Source organism: Haemaphysalis longicornis, unplaced genomic scaffold (assembly GCF_048455015.1).
Source record: "Haemaphysalis longicornis isolate Haplotype H1 unplaced genomic scaffold, Haemaphysalis longicornis Haplotype H1 scaffold_14, whole genome shotgun sequence".
Lineage (NCBI taxonomy): Eukaryota > Metazoa > Arthropoda > Arachnida > Ixodida > Ixodidae > Haemaphysalis > Haemaphysalis longicornis.
The window spans coordinates 42,761,254-42,781,796 of NW_027526245.1; positions in this window are offsets into that span (position 1 = coordinate 42,761,254).

Sequence of the window (20,543 nt, forward strand, 5' to 3'; positions counted from 1 at the left end):
GGCCTCACTGATGGCGCACGAATCGCCTGAACAGTGGCCAGTTCACCTTCCTCTTATGCTGCTAGGATTACGCATTGTCTTCAAAGACGATCTTAGTTGTGCCGCCTCTCAAATGGTCTATGGCACGCCTTTGCGCTTACCGGCAGACTTCCTGGTCCCTCCGCAGCCGCAAGACAACCTTTCCTTGCTGGCGTGCCCAACAAAAACCATTTCACCCGGTTTTTCAGCTATATCCGTCCCCACCCACAACGGTCATGTTCCACTAAGCACACTTTTACTCATCCAAACCTTTCTGACAGCCGGCAACTTCCACCGCAAAACAACGGCCCTCATCTCGTCATTTCACGCTCTGACGAGACGTTTACAGTTCACATCAACGGCCGCGACACCCTCGTTTCCATCGATCACCTCAAGCCCGCTTTCATCGAAGCTGCCCTGCCTGTGTTTTACTCTACCTTCCACCATTCCACCCTGAACGCCACCACTCTCCCTTGCGTTCGCACCACCACCCACCCCCCTCGCAACGCAAAGACTGAGGGTTTTGCTGTGCCGCTTTCTACAAGTACTCCTCCTATAGACTCCGTCTCAAGGGGAGCGGGCTATGTGGCGGCGCTCCAGCGGCGATGGTGCTGGGGCTGAGTGACAACCAATAAGTGCGGGCCACGCGGTGGCGCCGGAGAGGAGGCGAGTTTAGTAATTATATATTCACTGTACCTATACAAATACATGATCCACCCCGCATAAGCGGTTGGGTGTCGCTTCTGTGCGCACCCCATAAAAAGAGACATAAGGCGATCAGCTGCCCGGGTGAGGATTTACCGCGCTGAGGAAGCGCGGACAGTGACAGAAGATTATACCTTATTGCTATGTACATTTTTTTAGGCGCAAGGGCATCCATTGGGAAAAAGCGCCAAAATTTTTCCAGGTGTGCCTTCGGTGTTGTGTTAGTTCGTAATACATCTTGAGTGTTACTACACAAGGTGGCAACGCCAAGATGCAGTCGTCAAACCCATTTCTCTTCTTCATTCACGCCCTGCTTGGATCGCTGTTCGTATCAAGCTAATCACCGGCGCTATATGCGCAATGCCAGCTGTCCACGACGCGCTTCTGCGCAGCAACGGATCCTGAAGGAATCTCAGCAACGACGACGTTCTGGGATCATTTCCCCATGCTTGGCGGCGCTACTGTGTCCTCGGGTGACGGTTAAGCGCATGGGCTGTACTACCGTGGGACAACAGTATAAAAGAAGATCTTCAGCGGCCTCCTGCCAGGAGGCACGGCGTCAACGCCAAGATGCAGTTGTCCAACCCATTTTCCTTCTTCATTTAGGTGAGGAAGAGTTACGAAAAATGTTCCAGAAGTAGAAATCTTTGCCTTGTTATGCTGCCGTGCCCACGGGCACTGTACGAAATGTTTCAGTGTGTGATTGTTTCCTTAAGGTTTCTTTTGCTTTCGGGAGGGGATGTTGAAGAAAACTGTGGTCCTGACTCGCAGACGCTCGCCAAGAAACTTAGCGATATCGCTGCCGATATTCTAGAAATAAAAAATGCAAAAGCACAAACCAACCAAAGGCAAAGCGCGATAGACAAGAAACTGGAAAAGATCAGCGGTTTTAAAAAACAGCTTTCAGACTGCGTGAAAAACAAACAGCTATACTAGAGGACAACCTTCAAGCCGTTACAAAAAAAAACTTGATGATCTGAAAAACAGGAGCTGTAGGTCTAACCTCATCATTTATGGCGTACAGGAGCAGTCGAACGAGTCCCCATGAACATTCCTAAGTGTTAAATGGGAGGAAATATTTGAGGGTGTAATAAACCTGAATTCCGGGGATATACAAAAAAATCACCGCCTAGGAAAACAGTCTACTGAAGATATTAATAAGATCAGACCTATTAATTTGAAATTCTGGAATTACGGGGACAAAACCAAAATATTCAAAGACTGCTCTATACTGAACGGTTCCGGTTACTCAATTACTGACGATTTCTCCCCTACCATGCGAGACGTTAGGAAGAAACTCCGGGATAGAACAAAAGAAATCGAGAAAAAGGTGAAACGATGATGCTGGTTCATAATACAGTGAGCAATAATGGGAAACGCTACTGCTGGGGCAACAGTCGTGGTGATCTTGTTGCTCCGTCAATAAACCAAAATCGTCCGCTTAGGGAAGGTCGGGTCACCACAAGCCGACGCCACTAACGTTACCTAACGTTAATGCGCGAAGTCTTGTGAACAAAGCCGACCAGTTTGAGGCCATTTGGATCGCCAATCAGCCAGACATCGTCACCCTCACAGAAACATGGTTGCACAAAGAAATATTGAACCGCGAAATTGTTCCGCCGAACTACGTGATTGTTCGCAAAGATAGAGAGTACAGTGGTTGGGGCGTTGACATTCTCGTACGACAAGGCATAAGCTTCACAGTCATGCCAGATGTTCCGGACGTCGAAGCGGTCTGGTGTAAGGTCTCCCTAAATGGTGTCACTGTATCCATCGGTGCGGTATTCCGACCCCCGCATGCGCAAATGGCAAAAAATGTGCCCGGTGGTGCAGTAATCATGGCTGGAAGCCTCAATCTGCCCGGTGTAAATTGGGAATGTCTGAGTACAGGAACAACTATAAATGACCTTCCAAACGATTACCTATTGTCATATATTGTCACACAATTTTTTGCCACGCCGACCCGTGAACAACGGGAATCTAGTTCTTTACTAGATCTCATCTTTGTTAGTGATCATTTCCCATCAAAGAATATCTTAACAGAAACCCTGTAGGGGTTATCTGATCACAAAAATGTTTCATGCTGCCTGCCTGTGCCGTGCTCCGCTCGCATGCGAGGGCCCGTTAACTATGTCCCGGAGATTCACAAGGCTGATGACGCTGCAGTTATGACGTATTTAGAGCATGAATTCCACGACTTCTTCGATATGCTGATGGGTCCTTGGCGACTTACGAAATTTGGGTTAAATGTAAAGCTATTATTGCTCATTGTATGACCAATTTTGTTCTGCAGGTTGCAAAAGTAACAAAAAGCACAACCCTTGGATCACACGTGACATTATTCGTAATAAATGTAAAGTAAAAAGACTAAGAAAATCTAGCAAATCAAGCTCAGTTTATGGGTTTCAACAAAAAATAAATTACTTGTCTCTGTCATTGAAGGTAAAAGTCCGCAGTGCCAAAGAAAACGTCTGCAGCGCAACGGTAAGTAAGTTTATATGAGAGTCGCCCCAGAAGTGCTGGCAATATCTTGGTTAAATAAACAACCCCACTTCTGCCGTTTCAGCGGAGGAGAAATTAATGAATGCTAACTTATTTAACAGTTACTTACAATCTGTCTTCACAGCTGACAAGGGTAAAAAACGCGGCTTCTGTTTCAGGATAAAACCTTAAGTACTTGCCTCAATTGTCTCAGCCGGGTTTGCAATGACTTTTATTGAAAATCGATTAATAAAAAGGTAGTAGACCGAACGGGATTCCGATTGCCTCTTAAAGCGTTACGCTGAACCAGTGTGTAAATACATTTTTTCTGATATTTTCCGAATCGCTTAAAGATTGCCAGGTTCCATCGGAATGGAAAATTGCAAAAATTCTTCCCATACACAAAAGTGGTGAATCGTCTTGTAAATCTAATTACAGACCAATTTCTATTACGTGTACGTCCTGCAAAATTCTTGAGCATGTTATTTTAAAGTCTCTTACCGAATACGTCGCAGAAAATGCTATTCTCCATTGCACGGTTTTCGTCGTGGCCTATTTCCTGTCACACAACTGGTTGAGACCTTGCATGACCCTGCCAATCGCATTAACCATCAATCGCAGGTTCTTGACGCAGTCTTTCTGGATCTGTCAAAAGCTTTTGACCGCGTTTGCCATCCCAAACTGATCCAAAAGCTTACCAGTATACTGGGCAACAGACCTGTAACCAAGTGGATCGAAAGGTATTTTACCTACCGCTATGAATTTGTTCAGTATGGTGCACATGTGTCCGAAACGGTTCCAGCATTATCAGGAGTGCCCCAGGGTCCTGATTTAGCCCCCATGTTCGATTGTTTTTAATATTGACGTCGCTGACGTAGCCGAAGTAAAAATTAGATTGTTCGCAGACGATTGTATCCTCTACCAGAGAATAGCCTGCTACCAGAATCAGTTACAGCCCGATGAGTCGCTAAAAAAACGATTGTAACGTAAAATCTAGAGTGGCAAATAGAAATAAATACTGATAAAACTGTCGCCATGTCAATAACAACAAAAACGATGGCAATTTTTTCGTATTCGCTGAAAAATGTACCACTTGGCAACCTCGATGCCTGCAAATATCTCGGCAACTTGATATCGTCCGACCTAAATTGGACTGCGCATGTCGAAAATATTACAAAGAAGTCTCTCAGCAATTTATTTTTTAAGCGAACCCTTCGTCATTCGACACCCCAGACAAAACTTCCATCGTATACCATGCTTATCCGTGCAATCCTCCAATATGCGAATGTGGCCTGGTTCTCTTTCACAAACAAACATGTAGGCGCGCTTGAAAGAGTACAACGTAAAGCAGTTCGTTTTATCTATAATATTTATAGGCGTGCCGATTCACCTACTGCTCTTTTGGAAAGAGCGGATCTGCCCACCCTGGCGAGCCGCGCCAAGCTTTATAGTCTGAGATTTTTGTATCTGGTGTTACACAACTCACTGAAAATGAATCCGGCTAGTTATGTTAATGCTAACTGTAAGCGCCAAACATGAAACAAGCATTGCCACACACTTGATGAGTATCCCTCCAAGAACAATGTTTGTGGCCAGTTTTTTTTCCACGAGCCATACGCGCCTGGAATGCACTGCACCCCACTGTGTTGACACAGCCGACAGTTGAGAAATTTGTTATTTGAGCGAGTGAATCTGTGCTGCCTTTGATGTAGTCGTGATTTCTTGAGTTGACGATGGCGCAAGTTTCAACTTGATGTGTGTGCAATTACTTTTTGTATTTGTTTTTATTATGCCTGTCATTTGCCCCAGCAATTCAACCAATGTTTATATTCATGGCGATTCTTTGCCTTTCACTGTGGCGAATTTTGCACTACGTCCATAATATATGCTTGAACTTCCAAATGCTTGCAACACGTATTTTTAGTCTGTGTATTGTTTTTTACAATGTGGCTCCACTCCTGTAACAATCCTATAACGGGATTGACAGTATCCAGAAATAAATAAATGAATTATAAATAAAATAAATAACCATTTCAGATTATTCGGCATAAGATATAAAATCTCATACCATTCGGTATAAGATATAAAGATGGGCGTAATTATTTATGATGCCCACCGCTGTTCACGCGTGACATCAGTACACCAATCATTAGGGAGGGAGTCCGCGGTTACGCGCAGTATGAGATGAGGGGGAGGAATAAATATTTATTCGAGCAGTACTGCATTGGAACGGAGATGTGGTCAGCCACCCGCGTTCCTGATGCTGCAAGCCCGCGCCGATACCACGTCGTGTTGCACGGTGGCTTCAGGACCTTCCTGTACCGCTCTGGCTACCCAACCAATCCCTGCTGTAGGGATGTGTTGACTGTGGTGTTGAGGTTATGTGTGCAGGAGTAAATGAGATGATACTTCTTAGGGGGTGAGTTGCAGCAGAGGAAATCTGATGAGAAGGGGATGGTGATAATCTTCAAGAGGATTCTGCGGTTGTAAAATGTTTGTGTGCTGTCTTCGGAACAGTGATTGGATGTAGAGGATATGGCCTTCTCATGTGTGTAATAAGTGGATTCTGAATGGTAAGTTGGCTCTCTTTCTGCTGGACTGCTAGCTGAAGGGTTCTTGCCACTCCGGTTTTCGGTGCAGATGTTCGGAATGCCCGGAAAAGAAGGTTGCGGGCGCCGATGTTACGACTACAACGCCACTGCTGTGGGAAAATCAGACACGCTCACACAGAGCGTGTCTGATTACCACGATCGTTTCTCGTCGTCCTCTCTTTATACCAAACGCTGCATCTACATTTTCCTCTAGAAATAAAGTTTATACCAACACCAGTGTGGTCATCGAAATGGAGAATAGAGCGGAGGCGCAGGCAATGGCCGCTGCACTTGTCCTTGGGCTTGTATGTCCAGCTGTGGGCAGGGATTCTTGTACCGTCTTTTTCCAGTTCGTTGAGACAAACGGCAATATTTTCGACAGTTTTTGCACCCCCATTTCAAAGCGTGGAAAAGAGCTAGAAAAGTACTAATTAAAGCCGATATTCCTCCTTCGGGTGTTTGAACGTAAAATTTCTGTCTGTCTGTCTGTAGCTTGATTAAGCCACCCGGCCAAATGGAAATATAAGCTGCACAATCTGTTTATATACCCATCGCCTAATATAAAGGCCTAAAGAGAATTGCTTGGGTTTGGGCGAGTTTGTTCATATCGGTTTGAAACTTCAGCTTAAAAGAAAAACCGCTCTACGTAGGACGAAAATACGGACACAATGATGACTACCAATTGAGTTTAGTACAAAAACAGGCAACATATGTACATAAAACATTGCACAAAATCGGCACAGTGCGACACTCTTTCATCGGACATTAGTTAACAGGGTAATCTTTCCTGACCTATTAAGCACAAAAATTTTGCTCTGTCTGTCTGTCTGTCTGTCTGTCTGCCTGTCTCTCTGTCTCTCTGTCTGTCTGTCTGTCTGTCTGTGTGTCTGTCTGTCTGTCTGTCTGTCTGTCTGTCTGTCTGTCTGTCTGTCTGTCTGTCTGTCTGTCTGTCTGTCTGTCTGTGACTCGATTTAGCCAACCGGCCAAAGGGAAGCAAAAGCTGCGCAATAGTCTTTTGTACACAGAGCCAAATTTAAACGTCTAAGTGTATTGTTAATGTTAATATTTGTCAACATTTGTGACCACCGAGACAACGCAAATATTGCCGCGAATCATGCATTGGGTTTATTTGTGTTTTGCTTTTGCCGCACGGCTGCGCCGGTCTGTGTTATCGCTGTTGTGTGTGTGCCAATGAAGGGGCGTATTACGTTCTTTCTTTCTGAGCCGCATGTGTTATCTCTTCTGATAGGGAGAGCTTTCCAAACTAACGTGAACAGCCTAGAATAATCTTCGTTGATCTACAGCGTTCTGGATGCACTTGACCTATATGAGAAACCCTCGCGCCGAGTGATAAATTCCCGCAGAGCGGATGCAGCGGTATTATAATCGTCGCACTCGCCCTCGCACGTCACTTTGTTGACTGCTACTTCGCCGCAGGTATTGTTTGAGTTGTTAGGGGAGCACAAGTTCGCTCCAATAAACGTGTTTTCCTTGAAGACAACTTGCGCCAAGCAAGCCCCACTCGTACCAGCCACTGACAGGAAGGCCTCCCACCCGAACTCGGTCTACTAACCGGCAACCTGTAGAAGGAAGACGTCGCTACTAACACCTTGGTCAACCAAGGCAATCCTCCCGTCGTTCTGCAGCAACCTCGGGAGCCGCCATCATTCCGAGGATATCCTGGGGAAGACCCCGACGAGTGGCTGGAGAAGCTGGAGCGCGTGTGAACTTTCAACCGAAGGGATAACGAAGAAACCTTGAGGCAAGTGTTTTTCTACCTCGGATACTCGGCTCGAGTCTGGTTTGAAAATCACGAGAGCTCCCTAACATCATGGAGAATTTTCAAAACAGAATTTTTTAAAACGTTCAGAACGGTAGTGCGTAAAGAAAGAGCTGAGCTGTTGTTGCAGACGCGAATTCAACACCCCAACGAACGTATTGTAGTGTTATTTGAGGAGATGAAGATGCGGTTCCGATGAACTCACCCAGAAATGACGGAAGAAAAGAAGCTGCGTTTTCAAATGCGGGGCGTAAAGCAGGAGCTCTTCGCTGGAATAATTCGCAACCCCCGAAGAACCATCGCTGAGTTTGTGACTGAGGCGTCCATGATCCAGAGGACCCTGGACATGCGTTCGAGGCAGTACAATCGACCACACAACGCATTTTTGGCGATCCCCATCAACGCCCCTGGATTCGCTACAGAAGACTTACGGGAAACAATCCGCGCCTTTGTTCGCGAAAAACTGATCAAACTTTACCGAACAACGCCGAAACCCCAAGTCACCTCCCTGACCGACGTTACTCGAGAAGAAGCTCAACAGGCACTGGGGAATTCCACGCCGTCGGAAGCACCCCGTGAGCCATAAGCTATGGCCTACGCCGAAGCTGTTCATCGACCCCGCCCTGTTCCAGCTCGTCGTTAAGAGGCCCCACCGTACCGCCACCCACTTTCGCCCGCCCGACCCCCTGTAGTCCAAAACCAGACGCCGAGGAAGACGGACGAAAGGCGAACTCCCGATAATCATTCTCTGTGCTACCACTACGGAGAGGCTGACCACATCTACCATCGCTGCCCTTACAAGAAACTCGGTCTGCATGGTTTCTCCGTCGACGCACCTCACCCTCTCCCTGGCCAACGGCCAATTCAGGTCGACGAGTATCTCTATAAAACCAGCCGTGGCCCAGCACTCTTCAACCGTTCGCCATCGCCCTACCTACACCAGTCGCCCAACCACCGTAGTAATGCTGACTTCGCAAGTGGAAGGTCCCCCAGCCCACGCAGGGGAAACTAAAAGCAGCAACTTCAGGATGTGAGGTTTCACAATGGCGGAAAACTGAAAACCCTCCAACGACGCAACGACTCGCTGAAGACCATGATTCACGACTTCTCCTCAGGCCGACGACCCGATATAACCCGGACATGACTCAGGAACACGACTGCAACTACACGGCGCGACGCGTACCCGACAAGACCAGGACTGAAGCTAAGACGAGGATAAAGACGATGCATGCTTCCCCACCACCAACACGCACAAGCCGAGATACGACGCCCCGACGCAGCCGAAACTCGAGGAAAGCGGCGTCCGACGTTCAGTTGTCCATAGGCGGCTTTGATGTAGTTGCCCTCATAGACACGGGAGCCGACTACTCAGTAGTGAGCGGACCATTTGCGGCTAAGCTGAAGAATGTTATGACCAGATGGGACGGTGCGAACATACGCACAGCAGGAGGCCACCTCGTGACGCCAAGTGGAACGTGCACATCCCGCGTCACCATAGACGCTACGACGTACCCTGCCGCGTTCGTTATCTTGCCTAACTGCTCCCGTGACGTAATTCTCGGAATGAACTTCTTGACGGACAACGGCGCAATAATCGATCTGCAGACCAAGTCGATAACATTTTCCTACGATCACTCAATGACGCCGGAAACGAACCCCCAACACCGTGCAGCTGTGAGGATCGCCCATCATCATGTCACCTTGCCAAGACGCGCAAGCTGGATGATGAGCGGCTACTGTAAAGATTCGGTTACTGATGTCGACGCTATCGTAGAGAGTGACCAAAGGTTGCTTCTCGGACGCGGCGTCTCTGTCGCAAGAGGCATTGCTAGCTTTAAGCAACGGCAATCCCATGTTTTAGTCACTAATTTTACCTACGAGTACCACCATTTAAACAAGGGCGCTGCAATTGCGTTCCCTGAAGAAACGCAAGAAGCTAGTGACGTAATCGCGGTAGGCGAATTTGAGCGCGCACTCGAACATGCCTTTAAACTTTCGAATCCTTTCGGCGTGAATCCGGCGTTACCGCAAGAACGGAACTCTCTGCGTCGCTACAGGGAGTGTTGTTCGTAGAACTCAAAACTACGTCAGACAACTCTAGCGAAGCACCGAATAGTAACCGAATGGGGAGCCCGACTTACCCGACAGTCACCGTACCGCGTCTCTTCACATGAGCGGGAAGCCATTCGGACTCAAGTCGACGACATGCTCAGCGACAACATTATACAACCATCGAAAAGCCCCTGGGCTGCGCTGGTCGTACTGGTGAAGACAAAAGGCAGCACAATAAGGTTTTCCGAAGACTACCGGTGACTGAACAAAATCACCAAAAAGGACGCGTACTCCCTGTTCCGAATCAACGACGCCCTCGACCTCCTCTTCCTTGCGAAGTACTTCTCATCCATGGGTCTGAAGACCGGCTACTCGCAAATTGAGGTGGACGAGAGAGACCGAGAGAAGACCGCATTGATAACCCCGGACGGCCGATACGAGTTCAAGGTGATGCCGTTTGGGCTGTGTGGCGCCAGCAACGTTTCAGAGAGTCATGGACACTGTGCTAGCTGGTCTGAAGTGGCACACCTGCCTCGTATAGCTCGGCGACGTTGTGGTATTCTCCCGGAATTTCGGCAAACACCTTGCAAGGTGGCAGTCTTTACTCGAGGCCATTCGTACGTCGGGCTTAATTCTGAAGGCTGAAAAGTGCCGCTTCGCGTCCGAAGAACTCAAGTTTTAAATGCAGAGCAGTTCTTTAACTCACGATGCCACCCCGCGTTGTCGGCGTGCCTCGGCATCCGCAACAGCCGTTCCAGGTGCGCCCTCTCCCCCACTCCTCCTCTCCCGCATCACGCTACCCTCCTTGCTCTCAACAACAGGTCCGCACCCCTCCCCCTACACTATATAAAAAATAATACTTACCGGCGCCTGGTTTCAATCCCACAACCCTGCGGGCGGAACGCAAGGTACATGGTGCTCTACCCACTGCGCCACAAAGCCGACACAAAATGGAAGGCTACGAACGCGCCTTATATCCTTGACTCATTCAAACTACGTCAAGAAGCTGCTGATACAACGCATTCACTACCTGTGGGCGGAGCGCGAGGTACATGGTGCTCTTCCCACTGCGCCACAAAACCGACACAGAATGAAAGGCAATGAACGCGCCTTATATCATTGACTCATTCAAACTACTTCAAGAAGCTGCTGATACAACGCATTCGCTACCACCAACTCCCCAAACACTAAACGTTATCGCAATACACCTACCCCCTATGCGACGTATTTACTCGAGTCCCCCTCGCGGGGAGATGGGCCCTTTTTGGTCCATGTCATCAACGCCGCGGGAGTCCTGCCTGGCACGGAGAAAACTTGAGCCATAGCGAACTTCCAAAGACGGAACGATAAGAAGGGCGTGCGCAGATTTCTTGGACTGTGCGCATACGACCGGCGCCTCGTCGCAAACTTCGCCCGCCATGCAGAGGCACTCACGCGCTTGACGAAAGATAGCACCCCTTTAAGCTGGGAAATGGGCCAAGAAAAAGCATTCTGACAGCTGCAACAATGCCTGCAAAGCCCGTCCAGGATCACCCATTTAGACGAGAACGCCGAAACGGAAATTCACACGGACGCCAGTTATATAGGCTTGGGTGCCGTCCTCATCCAAAAGTGAAGCGGGGGTGAAAACGTAATCGCCTCTGCCAGCCGTGGTCTGTCCAAGGAAAAAAAAACTACTTATCCTCTGAGAAAGAGCGCCTCGCGATTATATGGGCCATTTCGAAATTTCGCCCATACGCGTATGAAAGACCGTTCAAGGTTGTGACCGACCACCATGCCCTGTGCTGGCTGGCCAATTTGAAGGACTCCTCTGGCCTTCTTGGTAGGTGGAGCTTGCGCCTGCAAGAATTCGGCGTTACAGTAGTCTATAAATGGGGGGGAAACACTCCGACGCCGACTGCCTGTCTCGCGCCCCCGTTGACCCACCGCCGCAAGACTCTGACGAAAACAGCGCACATTTCAGAGTCGCGACGGAGAGCGACTTAGCCACCTAGCAGCCTGCCGACCCCGAGTTACTCGTAATGATCCACTACCTCGAAGGACGAAACGTCGCCGTGCCTAGGGCATTCAAACAGAACTTACCAGCATTCAGCCTAAAAAACTCCGCCCTCGTGAAGAAGAATTTCAGCCCAGGAACAAGAACGATTTATCTTCTTGTCATCCCTACTGACCTTCGTGACGAAATTTTGGAAGCATGCCACGACGACCCGCCTTCCGGGCACCTCGGCACAGCTCACACTATTGGGAAAATCAAGATAAAGTACTTTATTAAAACGGGCTCAAGAACTGAAACCCTTCCCGTTCCACCGAAGTATAACTGGTAAATTAAAAAATTGAAAATGGATGTATGGATTTAAAATAAAAAAAGCGCAAAAAGGTAATTAAACAAGATAATTTAACAGAAAATTACTTACTGAAGAACAATGGTAAATACAAAGGATCTAAAGGCTATTATAGCGTTATTTGCCGCTGACTTTGTTTCTGCGTGTGAGTGAAATTGTGAATAAATATTTGATGGGTTAGTATTGTTGAATATTAGCGTTAACTAGTATTGTCATTTCTTCTAAAATTTTTAATGTTTTTGTATGTTTTATTAGCTCCGGTTTCCTTCTTACGAGATAATTTCTCTGAATATCAAGAAGTTGTTCTCTGTGTTTGTTTGTTATTGGGCAGTCCTGTAAATAGTGATCAAAACTGTCTGCTGGTAGGTTACATTTACATATGTTATTATTTGCAATGGCGAACCTATGAAAATAAAACGGAAATCTACCGTGTCCAGTGACAAACTGTGACGTGTAATAATTGGTGGGAAAGTTGTCCGGAATTTTGTAAATATTCTTTATCCATTGGAAGGTGTAGCTTTCATTTCCTTCTTGTTGCCACTCAACATTACACTGTTTTCTTAGGTTAATATTGAGCCGTTTTTTGATAAATTCTAGTGAAATAGGCCAGTCAATTTTTTCGCCGTATTTTGCGGCTTTTTTAGCCATTTCGTCTGCTATTTCGTTACCAAAATTGCCACTGTGACCTTTAATGTAAGTTAACGTTATTTTCACATGTTTTGCTATTTTGCTTAGCATTTCTTTAATTCTAAATATATTTGGGTTCCGCTTATTTGGATTGCTAATTGCTTTTAGGGTTGATAGGCTATCAGTATACAACTGTACTTTACCTTTGAAGCTAGTTTGGAGGTATTCAAGTGCCTTTAAAATCGCGATTCCTTCTGCCTCAAAGTTATTGCTGTACTGCAGGAGTTTGTATTGTTTGTTTTCTACTATTTTGCCGGATTTGTCTAGAATTATAAAAGCTGCTCCTATGTCGGTTTTATCTTGCAAGCCGTCTGTAAATACTACAAAATCTGTCTGCGAAACTGGTTGAGTAAGATAGGTAAAAGATATCTTATCTGCTGGATGCAGCTGTCATGTACCTACTTTGTTACTTATTTGGTCTCCCGTAAAAGCGCGGTTTTTCCAGATGAACATTTTTCCGGCGAGAAGTATGTTAAATGTTTCGATTTCTTTTTCGATCGTCAGATGAATTGGTGGGACATTAGCTATGATGTTTAAGGCCGGATTAGATACTGTTTTAAATGCTTTGGTAACTTTAAGGAGGCTTGTTCTTTGAATACTTCTGAGTTTTTGTTCTTATTAGTACCTGTTTTGTATACCAAACTGGAGCGGCATAAACTATGATTCTTTCTATATCTCTGATATAAATTTGTTGTAGGTGTTTGCTGGTAAGCCCCCAGTTGTATGCTGTAAATTTTCCTAGGCTGTTTATTATTTGGTTTACTTTTTGCTTTACATAGTTATTATGAGGGATAAAACTGAGCTTGTTGTCTTTATAGACGCCTAATATTTTAATTTCTTTACAGAATTTAAGATTTTTGTTTCCTAGTTTGATAATGGGAGGTCTTTTAAGGTACTCGTCCCCTATTACAGTGAATTTTGATTTTGTTGTGTTAAATGTAAGCTTTTTGTCTATTCCCCAGTTTTCTACTATTTTGAGCGCTTCGGTTGCCTTTTGTTCGATATTATTTCTTGAATTGCCTCTTATTACTAAGGTTATGTCGTCGGCGAAAGGCTTAATATATACATCGCTACAAAATTTGCTGTTTAGGAGATCTATAATTGTTATGTTCCAGAGTAATGGACTTAAAGGTAACCCCTGGGGAGAGCCTGACTTAAGATAGAGTTGAATTCTTGATTTCTCCAAGTTATAGATAATTTTTCTATTTTTAAAAAAGTTATGAGTCGAAATGATCAGATTTTTCGGGCACCCTGATTTTTATAGAAAGTTTACAATGACAGATGATTTGATACAGCTAAATGCCTTCTTTATGTCTAAAGAAATGACAACACATACCGCTTTATCTAATCTTGCTTGATCTATTTTCTTTTTTAACTCGTTTAAGGCGATGGTTGCAGACGTGTTATGGGTATATCCGAACTGTTTTGTACTATGGAGTTTTTTCTTGGTTAAGAAGTAATATATTCTGTCTTTAATTATTTTTTCAAGTATTTTTCCTAATATAGAGTTGACCGCTAATGGTCTATATTTGTTAGCTCCTTGGTTATCTCCTGATTTTGGTATTAGGATTACATTTGATTCTTTCCACCGTGATGGAATGTATCCTGTTTTGATACATCCATTGTAAAGTTCAAGAAAGAATAATGTTTGGTAATTATATAGAAATTGTACAAATGTGGCTCGTAGGCCAGCTGGTCCAGGAGCTAAATTTCTGCGTAATTCAGAAATGACTGCGTTAATTTCATTTTCAGTAATAACAGCTTCATCGCTTTCGCTTTCAAGAAGAAGAATTTCTTCTTCGTCCAAACCTTGTCGACATCCTCATCATCATCACCAGCCTATCTACGCCCACTGCAGGGCAAAGGCCTCTCCCATTATTCTCCAATTACCCCGGTCCTGTGCCAACTGTGACCAATTAAGTCGACATCGTATAACTCTCTTAATATATGCTCAACTGTTTCTTCGGTTGATTTTGTTTTTCCTCCACTTTCTTTTTCTAAACTTGAAATGATGATTGGTTGGTTTACTGTTCCTCTGGCTAATTTATACGGTAATGTGAATGGATTTTTATGAACTTGTGAACAAAGTTGTTCCCAACTTTTTCTTTTTGCTGTGGCTAATTTATCATTGTAATCTTTGTGTTCATTATAGTACTCGCGCTTAAATTGTTCCCTGATTTCTCCTCGCGATGTTTGATACCTCCTTCTTAGTGATCTTAATCGCTTTCTCTCGATTTCAAGTTCAACTGTCCACCACGGTTTTGGTTGTGTGTGGGATAGTTTAACTTTTTTGCTATGTTTACTTACTAATTTTTCTATTTTATCGTACAATGTGTTCACAGTATTTTAGATTTCTTCGGTTGTTTTAATCCCGTTTCTAGCGGTTTCGAACCAAGTGTCATTTTTTAAATCTTCTAGAACATGTTTCTCACCTTTCAGGGTGAGACGATACTTGGGTTTGTTAAAGATATCGTATAAAAGTAAACTAATAAATTTGTGGTAGCTGCTGTTGTATTCTTCGAGTACTTCCCAGTGAATAACTTCTGGTAATAACGCTTGACCTATATTGAATACGTCGATCCAAGTCTACCTATACTGTTTTCAAATGTCGGAGGTGAGTTAGGGCTATTTATAACAGAAAGGTCGTGACTAAGGGAAAGTTCAAGTAAATCGTCACCCCTTGTATCGGTTATACCTCCTCCCCATACACTGTGTTTAGCATTGAAGTCACCCATTAGTACTACATGGTCTGTAGAAAAATCTTGAAAGAAGAGTTCTAATCGGTTTAACGTGTTTTCGAAATCGTCTCTGGGGGGGGCATAGCAATTAATTATAATGAATTCCTTTCCCAGTTTACCTTCGCCGCAATAATTTTTTGGTTGATTATAAGAGGGAATATTTTTACATCTGGAGAATGATTTACTAGAGCGACTTTCGGGTTATTTTTGTGTGCTATGACTTGATGTCGGATGGGAAAACCTATAACCTTTCCTTTAACATGATAAGGTTTCTGTATTGCTGAGATGTGATTATGATTTTCGTTATGGTAGAAACTTAACGCCTCGTTCCCTTTGGCATACTTTGCCAAATTAACTTGGATGATGTGTAGTGATGAACGTGGCTGCGAGATTTTTCGCTGGTCCGAGTACTTCTTCGCCATAGTGTTATGTATGTGTGTGTTGTGAGTGTTGTAGTGATGAGAGTGTGTTTGCGTTGACCTATCCATAGCAACTCACAATTTTAGAGCGTCCAACTCAGTCCACTTCACGCAACACTGAACTTAGCTAAATGTTCAATTACTTGCCGCTTGCGTTGTCGAAGCAGAGCTACACAGTCGGTTCAATTCAATCGGAAGAGAATCGCCTCTTGTTCTTGTCGCTGCCTCTGAATGTACGTCGGGCATGTGTTCTCCATCATTGAGTGCCTTATGTCAACCTTCTCAACCATTCCTTGGCTCTCTTCCGCACAGATGCAACAATGAGGTTCTACACTAGCGCAGTTCTGGTAGTAGTGGTTTCCCCCACATTTGGCGCATCGTGGTCTCCTTTTGATGTCACAGTGTTTTTCGGAGTGGCCGTAGCTCGCACAACGCTTGCATCTTGGGAGGAAAACGTTGTTGAAGTACCTGCAGCTTGTCCATCCTATGTAGAGTCTCTCTTTCAAAACGATGCTCTGATAAGCTGGCAGTTTTGTTGACAGAACGGCTGTTGTGCCATTCTTTCCCTTCCAATGGTTGAGAACTTGGATGTCGTCGGGGTCGCAGGATAGTCGATTCTGGTTTACTAAGACTGTCGGAATGTCTTCGACTGAAACGTCGTCTTGGATACCTATTACGTTCACCTGGGGAAGTTTTGTCTTGGGTTCCCTTGTTTGTATTTGGTGGGTTGCTGGATTTTTCGCTATTTCTTCAGACAGTTTCTTCAGTCCTTCCTTTGACATCGAGGTCACTACGATGCCTTCTCTTCCTTGTCGTAGGGAGACTTCTGTTAGGCCGAGTTTTGCTGGGTCAATGTGTTTTTGGAGTATTTCAACTATCTTTTCTCCTTTTAGTGTGGGTGACGTCACCACTAGCGCGGCGCGAGGTGGCGGCTGGTTGGTTCTTGTTTGTCCTGGGTCTTTGTCGTTGGTTGGTTCTATCACATCACTTCCTTGAACAGTTCTTGCATAACTAAGACCTCCTCGGTTGTGTTTGCTGATAGTCTTTTCCATGCCGGAGATCTCTCCTCTCAATCGCTGCACGTCGTGAGATGCTTTTAATGTGAGCTCCTTCCTTTGGATGAACTCTTTGAGGAGTGTATCGACTCCTTGCTTCAGACCTTTCACATTTTTAGTAAACGTCGCGATTTCCATGAGTGCGCTCATGAAACGCTCATCACAGCTGGTTATTTTTGTTAGCAGGTCACTGCTGTCATCACAGATCGGAATGTCCGGTGTAGTGTGTTCTCAGGCAGGTAGAGCAGGGAAATGTTCCGCTATATCAGTTCCATCCGGTGATTTTGGTTCGTGGAGTCTTCGTTGGTGGTCTTCACCGCTTTCTTGAGTCTCAACTCTTTTGCGTGAATTACTCATGTTCGAAAGTTCAGGAGGAGCGTTTGAGCCCGTGTCGCTTAGCTGTGAGCCACCATTTTGCCACCTGTCGCATTCTGATGAGACTCTTTCATTGCCGCTGGTGTAAGTTGGCTTGGTTTCACTTTTTTTGTTGGGTCTGCAGATTGTTTCTTTCTGCGTTGTTTTTTTCATCCTTTCACTGCTGGGGATCTCCCACTTGCTTTCGCATGTTTCTTCCTTTTCCGTATCCACGAGTCTCCTTCTCGAGCGCTTCACTTCCGTATTCGGCCTCACAAGGCGAAACCGACTTTGATGCGTGGGAGTGAGCTTTTATTAGTTTTTTTTTGTTGTTCAGATTCCGCTCGGTTTCGTTTTCCCCTTCTGAAGACTTTCGTCTAAATTCGGAGCCCACCCGGCTCTCCTCCGGCAACTATGTGTTTGTTTACATTGTCCCTAATGGCTGCGCCCAGGGTCTAGTCGGCCGAGAAAGTAAGACGGCTTTTACTTCCTCTTTGCGCCTATTTTGGCGGATATTCACTCGTCAAAGTCACCGAAAATGTTCGCGAGTCGATTAGGACCTAACACACCATACTTCCGGCAGTTGTTGTCTTGTTTGGAGGTCTTGAAAATTTGAAGCGGTGGGTTAGGCTTACCCGATTGCTCTTGCTTCCGAAGCTTTTGCCGGAGCCTTGAGTCGTTTCCAGGTAATGTCTTGGTGTGAAGGTGTTCTCCGGATGTTCCGCTGGCCTTGGATGCACAAGGGAGAAGCGTGCGGACGATATGTTCCAAATGAAATACGTTGAATGCAAGAGCTGGCGCGCACCGCTGCTAGCGAGTTGGCTGTGACGTACTTCTGGCCCCGCCTTGCATCCGATGTTACCCACTACGTCCGGCGCTGCCGTGAATGCCAGCGAAAAAAATACAAAGACGAGACCCGGCGGACTTCTGCAGCCAATCGCCGTCACATCGAGGCCCTTCCAACAGACTGGAATGGACCTTGTGGGCCCGTTCCCTACGTCACGATCCGAGAACAAGTGGATTGTCGTAGCAACAGACTACATGACGCGCTCCACAGAGACCGAAGCTCTTCCAAGGGGGACTGCACAAGAAGTCACCAAGTTTTTCATAAACCAAGTTGTGCTGCGACATGGAGCCCCTGAACTCCTAATCACGGACCGCGGAACCGCCTTCACTGCAGAGCTCAAGCAAGGAATCTTACGCTACAGCAACACGGATCACCGAAGAACGACGGTGTACCACTCCCAAACTAACGGACTAAGGGAACGCCTGAACAAGACGACCGCGGATATCCTGTGTTCTTCAACATTGAACATAAGACCTGGGACGAAGTCCTCCATTTTGTCACGTTTGTGTACAACACGGCGACCCAGGAAACTACGCAGATGACACCGTTCTTGTCTACGGAAGGCGGCCGACTATGATGCTCGACGCCATGATTCCGCACGTAGAAGACGACGACCTCAACGCCGACGTCCAAGGATACCTTCAACGTTCGGAGGAGGCCCGCCAGCTCCCTCGAGTTCGTACAACGGACCAGCAGCTGGTGGATGCCGGACGCTACAATCTCCGACGCCGAGACGCCGAGTACCGCCCAGGGGTTCGTGTGTGGGTATGGACTCCCATCCAACGACGCGGACTCAGTGAGAAGGTTCTGCGACGGTACTTCGGACCCTAGCGGATTCTGCAACGTGTGGCCTACCTTAACGACGAGGTGATCCATGATTTTGATGCCGGGACATCACGACGACGCACGCGTCCCGAAGTAGTCCACGTGGTTCGCTTAAAGCTTTCTACACTCTTAATCTGGTTCCATATAAGTTCCAGTTAAAAAGGGTGATCCATATATTTTATGTGGATCCAAATGAAAGAATAACTGGAACGAAGCATATAGATGGAGCTTATCTGGAACCGTCAGCTTGTTTTCTTTATGTTCGTGGTTTTTATCTGGAACCGAAGAAATGGGGTCATGCGATGTCGGTGGTTCCGGTTACTGTTCCACTTAAGTCCCAGTAAACGGTTGGGGAGAGTGCGTTTGTATATTTTTTGCTCGTGTCTTGTTCCACATAACTCGTGCATGGCAGTGAAGTATACTCTCTTTCATGCATCAACTGGAACAATGAACCGCATATATATTAGGTGCTTCTTGACCTAAGATGCACGTGCGCGTTTAATATACACGCGCACACCGCGCATAAAATTTAATGAACTTCGCCGACATCTATGAAACTGCCTTGCAGCAGTTAACTTTCATAATACGGCTGAGCTGTAGTTTTAGTGATGTCCTTTGACAGAAAACGAAATCCCACTTTTTTGTCAACGCCGTACAAAGCATTAAAAATGTCGAGAGGAGGATATCTTAGGCAAAAGAAGAAATTGCAGGAAACCATTTCCAGGTGTTCTGCGGCACCCAAACCGCTTTTGTGAACATCGTATTTTTCTAATTTGAGGCGTCAAGTATACAAAATCACCAGTGACTTCAATTTGAGAAGGACTAAACGTCTTCCCTTTCCCCGTCTGCCGTTCGGGCAAAGCCATAGCTGCTATAGCGCTGAAGAATTCGTGGTGCTTTTGTGAACATATTCATTACGAAATACTTATTGAGGCAATTACATTTTATGCATTTGGTTTACAAAGTTTTGCCGAAACGGCAGTTTTTGTTCAACACTCAGTCATCATCTCGCTGGGGTGTAGTACGCGCTCAATGGTACTTAGTCCACGTTACTTATGTTGTGATGGGGCATGGTAACCGACTGCGTCACATTTTACACCACACACATCATGCTACGCATGCAGTTATATGCTAAGAAGTTCGTTTTTGTATTTTGTCTCGTCCCGGCTATTAATTTTTACAAGCAAAAACGAAAGCCTCTTTGCAGGAGGAGAACAACAAAGAACCCGGAGAACTAAATCTACCCCGCGGCATCTGCCTTACATTCTATATATATATACTGAAATGTCATTCTTATTTCAAATTATGCATTGCAGTATTGCGAAAATTCACAGTGTTACCCTAATGTTGTTACTTGCCATAGTAATTCAAGTTCACCGAATGACCTGCCTTCTCCTCCCGGTCCCCCCGTTTCTCTTTTCCTGCACTATTGGTGTTCATGAAGACAAACTGCTGGAAAACGGGAAGGTGTATTATTACTTGCTTATTAGCGAGTAATCACACTGGATTCACTATACGGAAGTAGTTTTCTATAACGTGGATATCAAAGAGCGTCGCAGTATATATTATTGTTATTGGAAAGACTTGTTGTCAAGAGAACGCAGTCAATAAAGAAGTGTCGTTTTGTTTTCACTGCAAAGAACGAAATA